This window comes from Lemur catta, chromosome 19, assembly GCF_020740605.2.
Source record: "Lemur catta isolate mLemCat1 chromosome 19, mLemCat1.pri, whole genome shotgun sequence".
NCBI lineage: Eukaryota > Metazoa > Chordata > Mammalia > Primates > Lemuridae > Lemur > Lemur catta.
Window position 1 is genome coordinate 30,854,895 of NC_059146.1, and position 16,389 is coordinate 30,871,283.

The window sequence follows — 16,389 nt, forward strand, 5'->3', positions numbered from 1 at the left end:
ATTACACATCTATATCCTCTTTTTTTTTTTTTTGAGACAGAGTCTCACTCTGTTGCTCTGTTGCCTGGGCTAGAGTGCCGTGGTATCAGCCTAGCTCACAGCAACCTCAGCCTCCCGAGTAGCTGGGACTACAGGCCTGCGCCACCATGCCAGGCTAATTTTTTATATATATTTTTAATTGTCCAGCTAATTTCTTTCTATTTTTAGTAGAGACGGGGTCTCACTCTTGCTCAGGCTGGTCTCGAACTCCTGAGCTCAAACGATCCACCCACCTTGGCCTCCCAGAGTACTAGAATTACAGGCGTGGGCCACTACGCTCAGCCTATATCTTCTTTTTCTTTAGAGCATACATAATACTGTGTTTGAAAATACAGACTCTGGGCCGGGTGCGGTAGCTCATGCCTGTAATCCTAGCACTCTGGGAGGCCGAGGCGGTTGGATCGCTTGAGGTCAGGAGTTCAAGACCAGCCTAAGCAAGAGTGAGACCCCTGTCTCTACTAAAAATAGAAAGAAATTATATGGACAACTAAAAATATATATAGAAAAAAATTAGCCGGGCATGGTGGCACATGCCTGTAGTCCCAGCTACTCGGGAGGCTGAGGCAGTAGGATCGCTTAAGCTCGGGAGTTTGAGGTTGCTGTGAGCTAGGCTGACGTCACGGCACTCACTCTAGCCCAGGCAACAGAGCGAGACTTTGTCTCAAAAAAAAAAAAAGAAAGAAAGAAAGAAAGAAAATACAGACTCTGGAGCCTGGTATCAACTCCTGCCTTTGCCAGCTTCCAACTATGTGACCTTGGGCAAGTCACTTAAAACCAGTGTGCTTCAGTATTCTTATTTGGAAAATAGGGATAATAGTAAGATTGTTGAATTTAATAAGGATTAAATCAGTTGAGAAATATATGTAAAGTGCTTAGAGCATTGTCTATGGTAAGGACAATGTTAGCTATTAACATTATTGATATTACTGTTTTACTAGGAGTACACAACAAGAGACACCTATAGGATATTCATTCTATTTTAAATGTAATGTTTATAGATTACAACTTGCAACCCCAAATCACATAGAATTTGTCTTAGGATATCAAATGTGTTTCCTTCAGTTTTAAATGAATTCCATTTATCTAGTCTACCACTACATAACTTGCAGAGGTTTTTTGATAATTAGAGCAATACAAGTTGCTTTCCCTGTAAGTGGATCAGATGATATAATGGAGTATCTACAGTAATTCTGTATATAAAAAATACAAAATGGATCCTTTCACAAGTTTGCCACAGAATCCTATATGCCACAGAATCCTAATCTAGCCCTTCCTCATGAAGGAAGAAAGGCAATTGCAAGTAGAACCAGAGGAAGGTGTGAACAGCACTGAGGGACAGAGAAGACAAATGTGTTAAATGAAGTTGTCATTTCCAACCCAACAAAGCTCAAACCATTTATTTGGGGAAAAGGGAAAAGAAATTTAACTAGTTTCTTGAAAGGTAGCCCTAAAAATCACAGTGGAAAAAATACATTTCCTAGAGAGCAGATTCTAAGTTATCCCAAATTATCTGAGATAGAAAACATACCCAGTGAGACCAAGTTACCATAGTTCTCCATCATCACATCCCGGTACAAGGTTTTCTGAACAGGGTTAAGATATTCCCACTCCTGCTGTGAGAAGTCTATGGCCACATCTTCAAATGTTATTGATCCCTGAAATGGCAAACCCATGTATTACCGGAAAAATTAAAGGAATATTTTAAAGATGGGAGGAAAAGAGATAAGGACAGTACTGCAGGAAGAGAGCAATATAATAAGCATGTAAACTACGAATCTATAATACGGCAGGGGACTGAAGCAGAATGTTTACATATTTTTGAAGAAGACTGCTAGCATATACAAAACTGTGTGGTATACTCTAAAATATCTAAATAACCTGGGAACAGATAAAATAATTTTTCCTATTAAATTAAGTGGTGAACACAAGCATAATGTTTGATTGGTATCTGTCACATAAATTTATTAATAAATATGAATTGCTGGGGAAAATTTTTGCTTTTAATAGAAAATTTTAATTGAGTATTTTTCCAAAATGTAGTATAAAGTCTCAGTTTTAGAAAATAGGGTTTGCATAAAATTAAGAATTCCCTCAAGCATTAAATACTTCATTGTGTTAGATCTCACCATAAGCAATTTTTCTTGTTTTGACAAAACCATGTATGTTTTTGGCACATAAGATTACATACTCTATGTACATATCAGATTTAATCATTTATGCAGTCAGGACATACAGCATTTGTAAGATCTTCCCCAATTCTGTGTTCACTTACTACTTACAATGACATTCATTTTTGTGTCTATCTACCATTTCTCATTGAATACTTGGCTTACACTGAGTGCAGTAGGCAGTTTCTATGTAGGTTACCAATGATCCCTCCATCTCCCAGTATTCTGTCCTTGTGTAATCTCTTCCCCTTGCATGTGGGATAAACCAGGTGACTTGCTTTTAATAAACAGAATAGCTAAAGTGCTGAAATGTTACTTCTAATATAAGGTTACAAAGAACTATGATTCCATATTGCTCTTCTTCCCCTGATGTCTTGCTTAAAGATAAAGCCAGCTACCATGTTTTAAGCTATTCTGTGGACAGGCACACATGACAATAAACCAAGAGCAAACTCCAGCCAATGAGGAACTAAGGCCATCAGTCCATGAAGAACTGGACCCTGTTCATTTCAGTGAGCTTGAAAAAAGATCCACCCAAAGTTGAGCCTTAAGATGACTGCAGCCCTGACCAACACCTTGATTTCCTTGTAATAGATTCAGAGCCAGAGAGGCAAGCTAAGTCATGTCTGGATTTCTGACCCATGGAAACTGTGAGATAAATGATTGCTGCTTTAAGCCATTAAGTTTTGGGGTAATTTGCTATGCAGTAATAGATAAATATGTTCAGTTAAAGAATACTAAGGATGGATGATGAATTATATATATGTCACCCAAGTTTAGTATGTCCCATTTAACAACAAAATAGTCTTGATATTTATCTCTCAGGAATTCCCTGCCAAGATCCACAAGCTCAAAGTTTGCAAGTCCCAATCATGTACTAATCTACACAAAGCATGAGATTTTACCCATGGAATGACTGAGATTTGCTCATTCAATACCAAATCTCTGTCTTCTCTACCTGGAAATCTGAAGTTGGTAAAGATTTAAGTTTTGTTATGGATGGTCAAATACCACCATTGTCTCTATCTCACCAAACTAGTCTTACCTAGAAAGCATACATCTTTACTTAAAAGGACTTAACTTCATCACTGCCCTTGACAGAAGAACAGGTATTTAAGACATGTTGAATACTTTGGTCAGTAATTATATGTACACTATTAAGTTTAGAATGGACCACACAGGGAGGACTGTGGTTAATTTGGCATCACAGCTCACTGGAAGAACAAGAGCTGAAAGCAGGTTATTTGATGACCCTTTCCTGGCAGAAAATTCCAGGAAAATTAATGAAAATACTTACATGACCTAAACACACACACACATATTTCTACATGGAAAGAAACATCAACTTACATGGGCCATGGTTTTAGATCTGCAAAAGTGGATAAGTCCTCAGGGCTCCTCTGCCAGAAAAGCACAGATCCAGAAAGCCAGAGCTGGGAGAAGAGAAAGACCTTGAGACCAGTTTTGCTTTAGTGTTCCTGACAGAACTTAAGTTATTTAATATTGCTGTTATGCTCTTCCATTCTAAGTTCCAAACTATTTCCCATCATACGCAATTTGGGCAGATTAGGGTGCTGGATAAATTCATTTCCTCCCTCAAATCATGGGGGGGCCTCTGCTGGCAACAAAGTCATAAAACAGAGGCATTTCTGTATCAAAGACAAACTGAGATATGTTATTAGGGAGTTTTCTGGCCACTGTGTCATTTTGGTGAGGTAGATGTAGACCTGAGATTAGAAAGCAGAGTTCTGCTCTGAATACATCTTCCTTGTATGCCCACCTTCTAAGAATGAAAAGAGCCCACCTTATCCAAACCAGAACCTCTTTGGCTTTGGAATTGAGTGAAGCTAGTTAAGACACTGGAGATGGAAAGGTAGTGTTGAGTATTTCAACTCCAACAAAGCTTACTAGTTAAATATATGACAGATCATCATGCTAGAATCCAAAGTAAACATCAAATGTGAAGTTGTGAAAAATATTTAAAGATATAAGGAACATTTCAGATATACTGTCAATGGAAAAATCAGGTTGACTAATATACTGTTGTAAAACATATAAATATGAGCTCATTAAATATGAAATGTCCAAATTTGAATCAAAAGTTTGGTTTATTATATCTCAAACAAGAAGAAGTATAATTAATCAAAGTAATGCACCTAAACTATTGACACAATTTTGCTATCTTAACGATAGCTTGTTTACAACAGCAACAAAGAAGCCTGGAGAGCGAGTGGCGATGAAATTGCAAAAGGTATTTTCCACAGCTTGTTGAGAATTGAATATTTTTCCTTGCAAGAAGTGGTCCAAAGCCTAGAAGAAGTGGTAGTCAGTTGGTGCAAAGTCTGGTGGATGACAGAGAGTTTCCAAGTCCAGCCTCTATAGTTTGAGCAGTGTTCTTTGTTCACATGTGGTCCAGTGTTATCTTGCAAGAGGATTGGTCTATATTGACCAATCTTGGCTGCTTAATTGCAAGCAGCCTCATCATTTTGTCCAATTGTCTGCAGCAGAGGTCTGCTGTAATCGACTGACCAGGTTTCATGAAGCTGTAGTAGTTAATACCAGCACTGGACCACCGAACAGACACCATTAGCTTTTTTTGATGAATATTCAGCTTTGGATTGTGTTTTGACACTTGATCTTTATCCAACTTTTGTGCCGAATGCTTGCAATTGTCAAAAAGAATCCACTTTTCATCACACTTAACAATATGTTGTAGAAATGATTTGCCTTTATGTTGTGATAAGAAAGAAAGGCAAGCTTCGAGGTGATTTGTCTTCTGACGCTCATTGAATTCATGAGGTATCCATCTATCCAGCTTCTTTACCTTGCTGATTTATTCCAAATGGTCTGATATTGTTAGAATAGTAATGTCAGACCTTGCTGCTGATTCATGCATAGGTTGAGATGGATTCGCTTCCCCTACAGCTTTCGGCTCATTATTATCCACCTTAATCTCAGGTAGCCCATGTGGCTCGTTTTCAAGATTAAAATCACCAAAATGAAACTGTCCACGTACTGTACGTTTATTAGCCACATCCTTCCCAAACACTTTGTTGATATTTTGAGCTGTCTGCGCACCATTGCTTCCACAACGGAACTCATATTTGAAAATAGCACGAAGTTTTGACTTATCCATGGTTTCACCAAAATTGCTTTAAAAAAATTTTTGAAAGAGAATCACAAGCCAAACCATGCGTTTGAAAGAATGAGGATGTACCTTCACAATAAACATAAAACAATAAGTGTCAAAGGGAAATGTCAGAGATATCAATCGTCAAACTTAGTTCTTAAAGAAATCAGACACTTCATACTTAAAAACCTAATATAGCCATCAATGCAAAAGCAGACAGACCACTGAAAGTAGATAGAAAAGTTTGGAAGGTAATATGGTCATCTGTTAACAGCATTTTTCTTTCCTTTTTTTTTTCAATCTTGATTTTTCTCTTTAAAGCTTTTTTTTTTTAAATAATTATAATAATAACCATAGGTTAACTTGAAATATATGTGGGATTTTTTTGAGGGGGGGAGTTAACAGGAAGATGTTCTCCAAACAGAAGGGGAGTTCAAAAAAAAGTCTTTGTTTTCTACATTTAGGTTCTTTTACTGAAAATCTTACCTTTGTTTGTTTCCTTTGGATCCTGATATCTAAACTCACTTAATCATTTCTTCTCAGGTATGACAGAGGTCTGTCTAGAAAAAAATGTGAAGCAGTCCCAGAGTAATCTCTTATATGAACTTGATGATGGTTGCCATAGAGCTTTATTTCAGATCTTCTTGATAGAAAGGGTTATTTTGTTTCTAAGCCTGTCAGCTAAGCCATGACGTCGCCCAGATAGCTACTGAATTATATTACCCTATTAGTTTCACTTTGCATCTAACCTAAGTAGAAGGAAACTGTAAGGCACAAAAGTTATAACACAAAATCCACTCACTGCCATAGATTCCATAGAATTGGTATAATTTGTTCATATCCTAACTGTTGTTATATAGACAGACCGATGTGTCTTCCCAGTGAATTCACAAGGTAGGTCACCTAAATCTTTCCAGCGCTCTTCATCACACACTGCCTTACACTTATTACTACCCAGATTTTATCCTCATTGATAGATAATAAGCATTTTCAAGGATGCAGTTATATCTCTTTAGTGACTGTACTGCCACAAATACTGTAAATTCTGGGTCTAGCGTACTGTAGACACTTAAGAAGAGTCTAAGTTTTAAATACAAAATTCCACATCTAGGAATCTTTTAAAGGAACTATATAAATATACAAGGTATATGTACAAAGATGTTCATCAGAGAACAATTTTTGATAACCAAATATTAAAAATATAAATGTCTCACAGTAGGCAACATGATAAATGTCATGATCTGCAATATTGTGATATACTAGACCACTATTAACAATGATATTAATCCATATTAAATGATGGAAAGCAACATTAACTTAATGAAGAAGGTAGGTTTAAGAGGTATGCATAACTTAGGAGGTGACATTCAGTTGAAATTAAGAACACTCGGTTGTCACGGAGAAATTAAGGCTCTGTTGTCACGTTTAGGAAGAGAAAAGAGCTTTAAGCTGTGAGAGTTTCTAAGTCTCAGTGCCTCTGTTTCTATATCAGCAAAGAAGAGATAAGAATATCATGTACTGTAAATGTATATGGTTGTTTTGAAGAGTCAACAAGATAATCCATATAAACACTAATAAGTGTATTATGCTGGCTAATGTAAATTATCATTACTGAAATTAAAATCATTACATGTCAGCCAGGCGCAGTGGCTCACACCTGTAATCCTAGCACTCTGGGAGGCCGAGGCAGGCGGATTGTTTGAGCTCAGGAGTTCCAGACCAGCCTGAGCAAGAGTGAGACCCCGACTCTACTAAAAAATAGAAAGAAATTATATAGATAGCTAAAAATATATATATAGAAAAATTAGCCTGGCATGGTGGCGCATGCCTGTAGTCCCAGCTACTCGGGAGGCTAAGGCAGGAGGATTGCTTGAGCCCAGGAGTTTGAGGTTGCTGTGAGCTAGGCTAACGCCATGGCACTCTAGCCCGGGCAACACAGTGAGACTCTGTCTCAAAAAAAAAATAAAAATAAAAAAAAATAAAAAATCATTACATGTCCCTCAATCCATTATTTTACAATGAGGTTAATTCTGCTGTTCCCTGATTTTCTTACAGTGAAATTTATGTTTCTGAGGCTTTCTCTTTCTTACAATTCCAATTTAAGAAAATTTTAGTGTCAATATTTGACATAATACAATTCTTCTTAATAAAATCACTGAGAGAGAGAGAGTATCAGACAAAAAAGGAGAAAATGTCCTCTTCCTCAGTACCTGGCAACTACAGAGAACAAGAAAAACACCATTTGGCATCACAAACCTGTAAAAGGAACAGGATATGATAAAATAGAGAATCTTAAGAAAGGAATTTTATTCTTCTGCACAGTATGAGGATGTACATGAATATAATATTACAATCTCTGGAATTATTACTTGTATTTGCAAGATAACTAGAAATCAGATATTGGTGTTATTCTCTTGGTAACCTTAAATCTCTAAATTATTAATTCTGAAAGGATGTCTGATAGTAATTGAGTTTTTAAGTAACATTTCTAATATCTAAAAAGTATAAATAGGATGTTTTTCAAACAAGATCTCTGGCACTTCCTTTTCCCTACATGAAGAGGTATAAGTATAAGGAAACCTATGATTTGGTTAGATTTCTATTTTCAAATTAAGAGGAAGACTTTTTGTCTCCTTTATGTGATCAATTCTGTTATGTCAAAACAAAACCACATGGAAATGTAAGCCCATAAAAACTGTAAATATATACAATAAAATATTAAAAGTGATTATCTCCAGGCAGGAGGATTAAGGATTATTCTTACCTTTTTCATAAATTACTTAGGAAATGAAATTGTTTGCTGTATTAATTCCACCACAATATATACAACATAAAGATATTTCTAAGTATTAAGATTATTTAGGCCGGGCACGGTGGCTCACGCCTGTAATCCTAGCACTCTGGGAGGCCGAGGCAGGCGGATTGTTGGAGCTCAGGAGTTCGAGACCAGCCTGAGCAAGAGCGAGACCCCGTCTCTACTAAAAAATAGAAAGAAATTATATGGACAGCTAAAAACATATATAGAAAAAAATTAGCCGGGCATGGTGGTGCATGCCTGTAGTCCCAGCTACTCGGGAGGCTGAGGCAGAAGGATCACTTGAGCCCAGGAGTTTGAGATTGCTGTGAGCTAGGCTGATGCCACGGCACTCATTCTAGCCTGAGCAACAAAGTGAGACTCTGTCTCAAAAAAAAAAAAAATTATTTAAATACATCATTATGAGAAGAAACTATATTTTTGTCATTAAAAAAAAATCTGTAAAAAATCTGTCAATACTAAGCCTGCCACAAAAAACCAATGTGACTGAAACAAATAACATTTACCTGTTCTTAAACATCCTTTATCTGCACAGCACTGGTAAAATTAGACACATTTTACTATAAAAATTCTTCATTAATAGAAAGAGAAATGGCCTTTGCAGATAAAATGTGTATGACAAATAGGCAGAAAAGTTTTGTGTACACAGAAGATGCTCAATAAATGTGGCTATACCCTTTCCATTTTTCCCTGAATAATGAGTTAAAATATCATTTTGGAGACAATCCTTGCAAAAAGTTTTTTGCAAAATTCTATTTTTAAATGGAACTGCATATATAATTTAAAATTTTCTTATGATTATTCACAATATGAAAACTGTCTGACATTAGATCATAATCACTGTTCCTTATAATGATCCTTATAAACAGAAATTTTGTTATCTGCATATTATTCTCTCCTATGGATGTGTGATTTTCATAATCTTGATCACCAATTTTGTGCAAAACCATCCCAAAATATAACAATCTTTAATTCCAGATCAAAAACCCAGCCCTAAGTCTTTTGGATTATGTTCACCCTTGAAAAATATAAATTTACAAATATATACAGTAATTCTATACAATTGCAAGGGGTTGTGGTCTCCTTAAGCCCATAGATAGAGTAAAAAGACGCCTGGTTAAGAACTTCTGTTCCGGAACACTTCAGCGACTGCCTCACTCCCTTAACCTACAAGTACACGATACAATTTACTTTATATTTTCGTTGTTTCTGACCGATAGAAACCTGAAGGGGAATAATCCAGAGTCACCATAATGCTGAGCATTTGTGACGTTACACCCTCCATCACCCTCCTACATCCGCTGTGAGCTCATACGTATAAACAGGAGAAGTAAAAAGTGGGCAGAATCCCAATCACAGCAGTTCCTTTAGAGCTCAGGGAGTGCTGTAGTTATCAAACATGTAACGAACCCCAGACAATTCCAAGGGACGGCCTTCCCAGGAAGGAATCCTATTCCTAGAGTCTATTAGTTCCTAGGAACCTGTCTCCAGGGCAATCACCGATCAACAGCAGGTCTGTACCTTCTTGCTGGAAATTGTCATGTAGGACTATTTGATTTCCCACTTGCGATCATTTCTCTGTGGCAGTCACGATTGGTTGAGACGGGGCACAGGAGGCAGCAGGGAACCTGAAGCCACGGGGTCAGTGACACCATGGAGCCAAAGCAACGCACGCTCGCGTGAAGGACACGCTCTCTATGTCCCGGTCACACAAACCACGCACCTCACAATCTCACAGCTGCACCCATGGTCACAAAGGCACGCCCCGGCCCTGTCACACGCTGCACCGTCTCTCCCCTCCCCGCCGCTCTCCCAGAGATATGACCACCCGCTCTGCAGCTGCAGCACCCACGGCCTGGGATGGCGCGCAGACAGGCCCTGCCGCCTCCGCGTTCCGAGAGCCTCCCGCACCCCCTCTCTCACCGCCACGCAGGTGCCCGCGCGGGCTGCAGTCCAGGGCTGCAGTCTTTCCCGCAGCGACCCACGCCGGCTTCTTCCTCAGGTGGGACCAGGGCACGCGCAGCGCGCAACCAGGGATGCCGAAACTGAGCAAAAGGTTCAAGTTTGCTCCGTCGCCTGAAAGAAATGTAGTCCAAGCTAGAATAGCCAGGAACACAATCCACTGTGAGAAATAAGGTCCAGGGTCTCAAAGCCTGGGAGAAAAAGCTGCACGTGACCATGCGAACCGCCCACCACGCCCTCAGCCGAAGTCCCGGAGACTTCTGGGAGTTGCAGTCTCTCCTGGACGTGCGCAGGCGCAGATCGCCCACTTGCTGCCCACCGCCCCCACCCCCACTCCCCGCCCCCGACCGCGGCCAAGGGTGGTTTCAGCGCATTCTGAGAAGAGAGGAGGCTAGACTGGGTGGAACCCGCCCTGGGTAGTCTGAGAAGGGAACTGTGGAGCTCTTCTTTTCCAAGGCCTCAGGCCTGTGTGTGAGGGTCCGCCTTGGAGAATGCGTGCTTGAGTCCTGAAGGTGCATTCATAATCTACCATTCTGTGTATTTGTGCGTATCTATGTGATGCTGTGTGTATTCTGTCCTTTAAATGCTCATTCTACCTGGAATGCCCCAGGTGCTTGATATTTTTCCATTTTAGATTTGGAATTCTGAGATCAGAAGAGGTTACATAACGTGTCCAAAGTTACACTGTTGGTGACAAAGCCGTGTTTCTAAGCTAGATAAAGTGAGGCTTGTATAATGTATTATTGTAGAAAACAAAAGAGTGAATTCGGGTCCTTTTTAAAATCACTTGATTGTAGGAGTTATTTGCAAATTGGAAAAAAATGAAAAAACTTTTTTCACTTTTCATATTATGCCCACCAGAAATAAGCTTGCCACAGCAAATGTTTTCATCCCTTTCTGCTATATTTTGCATGGGTATGGTTTGCTACATTCTAAAACCCATGGATTGCAAAACATCTTTCATTGGTAATGCCTGGTCATGAGATCCCAGGACAGTGAAGATAAATTATGGCTAAAGGCTCAAAATCTGGGATGAAGGTGCTGTCAGAAGAATCAAGGTTGTGTCCATATGTATTTAGATAGATGAGAACATTGAGCAAATGGGAAATCTAGAGTTACTCATCAAAGGATGCCTATGTTTTAGTTAGCAGCTTTATTATTTTAAATATGTAATGAATATATAGGATAACAATTGAAAAGGTATAAAAAGGTTTAAGGAAAAAGATAAGCAACCTTTCTTTCCCATGTATCCCAGTCATACAGTAAAGCACACCTTGGAGTCGAGATTTTGATTTCAGTGTATATCCTTCCAGAGAAGATATTTTCATATACAAATATGCACAGATATACACACACCTATATACACATATATATGTATATCCATATACAATTTTATACATGTTACATGTATATATATAAGTACATATATAAGACACTCTAAATGTCATTTTCAACAACTGCCAAAGGCCATATAGTCTGGCTGCACCCTAGTTTAAGAAACACCTATTCTGCTACTGTATATTAAGGACTTTCCAATGTTTTCTTAAAAGGAATGCTCCAATTAATATCCCTGCATAAACATCAGTTTGCATATTTGTACTTTTGTTTACAAGCTAAATTCTCAAAAGTGGATTTCCTATGTGCATTTTAACTTGTGATGTTGACAAATTTCTCCTTATCATGACTATACCATTTTACATATTCACACCAATGTGTGTCTGTTTCCAGAACCATCAAAAATCATTCTGACTCTCAGTTCTTCTTACTCCAATGGTCCATTTTTCTCTCAACCTGAAAAATCGTCTCAAAGAGTCCTTTTCCCTATGAATCAAGGCTCAATAGAGATTCCACACTTTTAATTTTTGCCTGATCTCTCTTACAAATAGGACAATACAAAATAATACTCCTTTTAGGATTATAGGCTCAGCAAAATAACATTTCAATCACAGACATATTTCTAAGATTATTTTGAGAAACTCAACTTTAGGCAATGCATAAAAACTAGACTTAGGCTGACAACATGATTAGTGCCTGTATTTGAAGTTTGAGTTTTATAAATCATGCACTAGATACTAAAAGCTCTGAAATGGCAGTAAAAATGAGTAGGATAGTGTTTTACCCACCTCCTCTTTGCCTGGTTTTGATGGAAGGAGTCTTGTCCTATAGTTCTAGAGATGTCTGAATACATGACATCTAGATACTGGATAGATGAGATTAACAGCAATTTATTAGTCATGTATACTTATATCCCAAGGGGAGAAAGACAGCACATGTTGCAGGGCAGTTGCACTGGGGAGCTGAGTAAATCAGCCTGTGAGAAGCAGGCTTTGTAGTAAGATAAGCTGCCCCCTGGTTGTCATAGGAGAATGTGAGTGTCTTGTTTCATTGGTTTCATGGGCTGGCAAGGAGGTGAACCCCATTAGGTTGAGGATCAGCTGGTCTGGTTAACAAGGGAATTAGGGAACTAACTGGTTGGGAGCTTTTCTTGCTGGGTGGGGGGCATATCTGGGGAGAGCAGGGGAATCATGGTTAGGACTCTGGGACCATGTGAGGCTCAAATACATTAAGACAACACGTGAAATTTTAAGTCTTACAATATAGGAGAAAAAAAGGAAGCGACACAAAATCATTGTTCTTTAGTAATTTCCTTATAAAAATTAATATTACCTGGGAAACTTTGAAAATAAAAAACATAAAAGAGACAAATCATCCATAACACACTTATACAATAAAAACTAATGTGAATATTTCAGTATGTGTTTTTTAAGGATTTCTTGATGTGCATTTTTTTTTTTTTTTTTTTTTTGGAGACAGGATCTTGCTCTGTCAAGCTGGAGTGCAGTGGTAAGATTATAGCTCATTGCAGCCTCCAATTCTTGTGCTCAAACGATTCTCCTACCTCAGCCTCCCAAGTAGCTGGGTGATTACCGTTTTTCTTTTTTTAAGAGTAATTTTAGAAAATGAATCTTGAAATGCTATCACAAATAGTATTATGATAGGAAAGGAGACCTAAGGTTCTTTCCTATATAGATTTCAAGAACTATGCCCAAAGCCAAAGAAAGCCCATTTCTCTCTTATTTTATACCAATTCTAATTTTCTCTGTTATCACTTTTATTAGCTTAAGCATAAAAGAAAAAGAAAACATTGTATAATAGAGACATTCTTCTCCCAAAAGATATTTACAGAATTACTGCATGTATCTGACTCTTTTCTAGAAGGGGTATAGGGTATGTATCATCAGGTTGTGTTAAACATCAGGACTTGCTTTCATCAGTATCATGTTCAGCTAGTTGATATATTTACTCCTTGCTTGAGAACCAGATGATTTATTTATTCCTTCCTTGAAAACCAGATGACAGTCACAAGCTCTGAGGCCCCAGTAATTGCTGAAATTAGAAAAAAATGACCAATTGTGACTATCCTTCAAGATTAGAGTTTATGCATTGAGTCATAGGCCTTTACATTAGAGTATCTACAGGTTTTTGTTTCCAACTTTTGGCATTGAAGGGAAAGAATGCACAGCTTTGGGCATCAGTCAGAGCCATCGAAGATACCAAGAGGTTGTTCACAATGTATGAAATAATATCTCTCTTCTTTCCCTCAAAGAGTTTAGTTCGTTTAGCAGGTGAAACCATTCTCTTCCATTTTCTGGGACTTTAAACAGACATTCCTGTGTAAATTTATTATATGAATAATTGAGATTCCTCTGACCTTAGTATCAAATTTCTAAATGTTGAGAGAAAAGTACTTAATAGAATTACTGCTTGGCAAGGGGGAAGCTCTCTTTTTAATTTTTTTAAAAAAACTTTTTACATAGGCCCCGTCTATGCCTATTTTGTTAAGTGTTCTTATCATAAAAGGGTGTTGAATTTTGTCAAATGCTTTTCCTGCATCTATTGAGAGGATCATATGATCTTTATTTTTGCTTCTATTTATGTGGTGAATTATGTTTATAGATTTGCATATGTTAAACCATCCCTGCATCTCTGGGATGAAGCCCACTTGGTCGTGATGGATTATTTTTTTGATAAGCACTTGGATTCTATTTGTAGGATTTTATTGAGAATTTCTGCATCTATATTCATAAGGGCTATTGGTCTGTAGTTTTCTTTTTTGGTTGCATCCTTTCGTGGTTTTGGTATTAAAATAATGTTGGCTTGGTAGAATGCGTTGGGGAGAATTTCATCCTTCTCAATATTGGAGAATAATTTATGTAGGATGGGCACCAGTTCTTCTTTGTAGGTATGGTAAAATTCAGGTGTGAACCCATCTGGTCCAGGGCTTTTCTTTTTGGGAAGGTTTTTTATTGCTGTTTTGATTTCAGATCTAGATATTGGTCTATTCAGGAATTCTATTTCTTCTTGGTTGAGTCTGGGAAGGCTGTGTGTTTCTAAAAATTGGTCCATTTCCTCCTCATTTTCCAAGTTGTGTGCATAAAGATTTTTGTAAAATTCATAGATGATGTCATGTATCTCTGTGGCATCGGTCATGATTTCTCCTTTCATGTTCCTGATGGAGGTAATTAGAGTTTTTTCTTTTCTGCTCTTGGTTAGCCTAGCCAGAGGTGTGTGAATCTTGTTTATGTTTTCAAAGAACCAACTTTTTGATTTATTAATTTCCCTTATGGTTTGTTTGTTGTCTTTTTCATTCAGTTCTGATTTGATCTTAATAATTTCTCTCCTTCTGCTGGGTTTGGGGTCAGTCTGTTCTTCCTTCTCCAGCTCTTTGAGTCTATTCATTAGATTGTCTATTTGTAAGTTTTCTGTCTTTTTGTTATAGGCATTTATGGAAATAAAATTTCCTCAGGACTGCTTTAGCTGTGTACAAGCCATTTATGACAAACCCACAGCCACCATCATTCTGAATGGGGAAAAATTGAAAGCATTCCCACTTCGAACTGGAACCAGATAAGGCTGGTCCCCCTTACTTTTCAACATAGTATTGGAAGTCCTTGCGAGAGCTATCAGGCAAGAGAGCAGAATCAAGGGAGTCCAAATAGGGAAAGAAGAGATCAAACTCTCACTGTTTGCTGATGATATGATGTTATATCTAGAAAACCCCAAGGATTCAACCAAGAGACTCCTGGAATTGATCAATGAATTCAGTAAAGTCTCGGGATACAAAATCAATACACACAAATCAGAGGCATTCATATATGCCAATAACAGTCAAACGGAGAACCAAATTAAGGACTCAATACCCTTCAAAATCGCAACAAAGAAAATAAAATACCTAGGAATATATTTACCTAAGGAGGTAAAGGACCTCTATAGGGAGAACTACGAAAACACTGAGGAAGGAAATTGCAGAACATGTAAATAGGTGGAAAACCATACCATGCTCATGGATCGGAAGAATCAACATTGTTAAAATGACTATTCTGCCCAAAGTTATCTACAAATTCAATGCAATTCCTATTAAATTACCAACATCATTTTTCACAGATATAGTAAGAATAATTCTATGCTTTGTGTGGAATCAGAGAAGACCCCGTTTGGCAAAAGCAATTTTAAGCAACAAAAACAAAATGGGAGGTATTAATTTACCAGACTTCAAACTATACTACAAAGCTGTGATTATTAAAACTGCTTGGTATTGGCACAAGTGCAGGGACACAGACCAATGGAACAGAACAGAAAATCCAAACATAAAACCATCCTCATATAGCCATCAAATCTTTGACAAAGCAGACAAAAACATACTTTGGGGAAAAGAATCCTTATTTAATAAATGGTGCTGGGAAAACTGGATAGCCACATGTAGAAGACTAAAACAGGACCCACAGCTTTCACCTCTCACAAAAATCAAATCAAGGTGGCTAACAGACCTAAACCTTAGGGGAGAAACTATTAGAATTCTAGAAGAAAATGTAGGAAAGACTCTTACAGACATTGGTCTAGGCAAAGAATTTATGAAGAAAACCCCTAAGGCAATCACAGCAACAACAAAAATAAACGAATGGGACCTGATTAAATTAAAAACTTTCTGCACAGCCAAAGAAACAGTCACGAAAATAAACAGACAGCCTACCGAATGGGAAAAAATTTTTGCATACTACACATCAGATAAAGGTCTGATAACAAGAATCTATTTAGAACTCAGGAAAATCAGCAAGAAAAAATCAAACAACCCTATCAAAAAATGGGCAAAGGACATGAATAGAAATTTTTCAAAAGAAGATATAAGAATGGCCAACAAACATATGAAAAAATGCTCAACATCCCTAATCATCAGGGAAATGCAAATCAAAACCACAGTTAGATATCACTTAACT

At 37.7% G+C, this 16,389-nt stretch overlaps 1 long non-coding RNA gene across 1 annotated transcript; it reads right to left on the bottom strand.

Moving 5' to 3' along the window:
- Positions 1-1,628: 1,628 nt before the first annotated feature.
- Positions 1,629-10,276, bottom strand: LOC123624392. The gene is made up of 3 exons (XR_006730121.1): positions 10,076-10,276; positions 3,558-3,640; positions 1,629-1,694 (listed from the first exon to the last, which is right to left on the bottom strand). It is a non-coding gene; the product is annotated as an uncharacterized LOC123624392 (long non-coding RNA).
- Between the last annotated feature and the right edge of the window lie 6,113 nt (positions 10,277-16,389).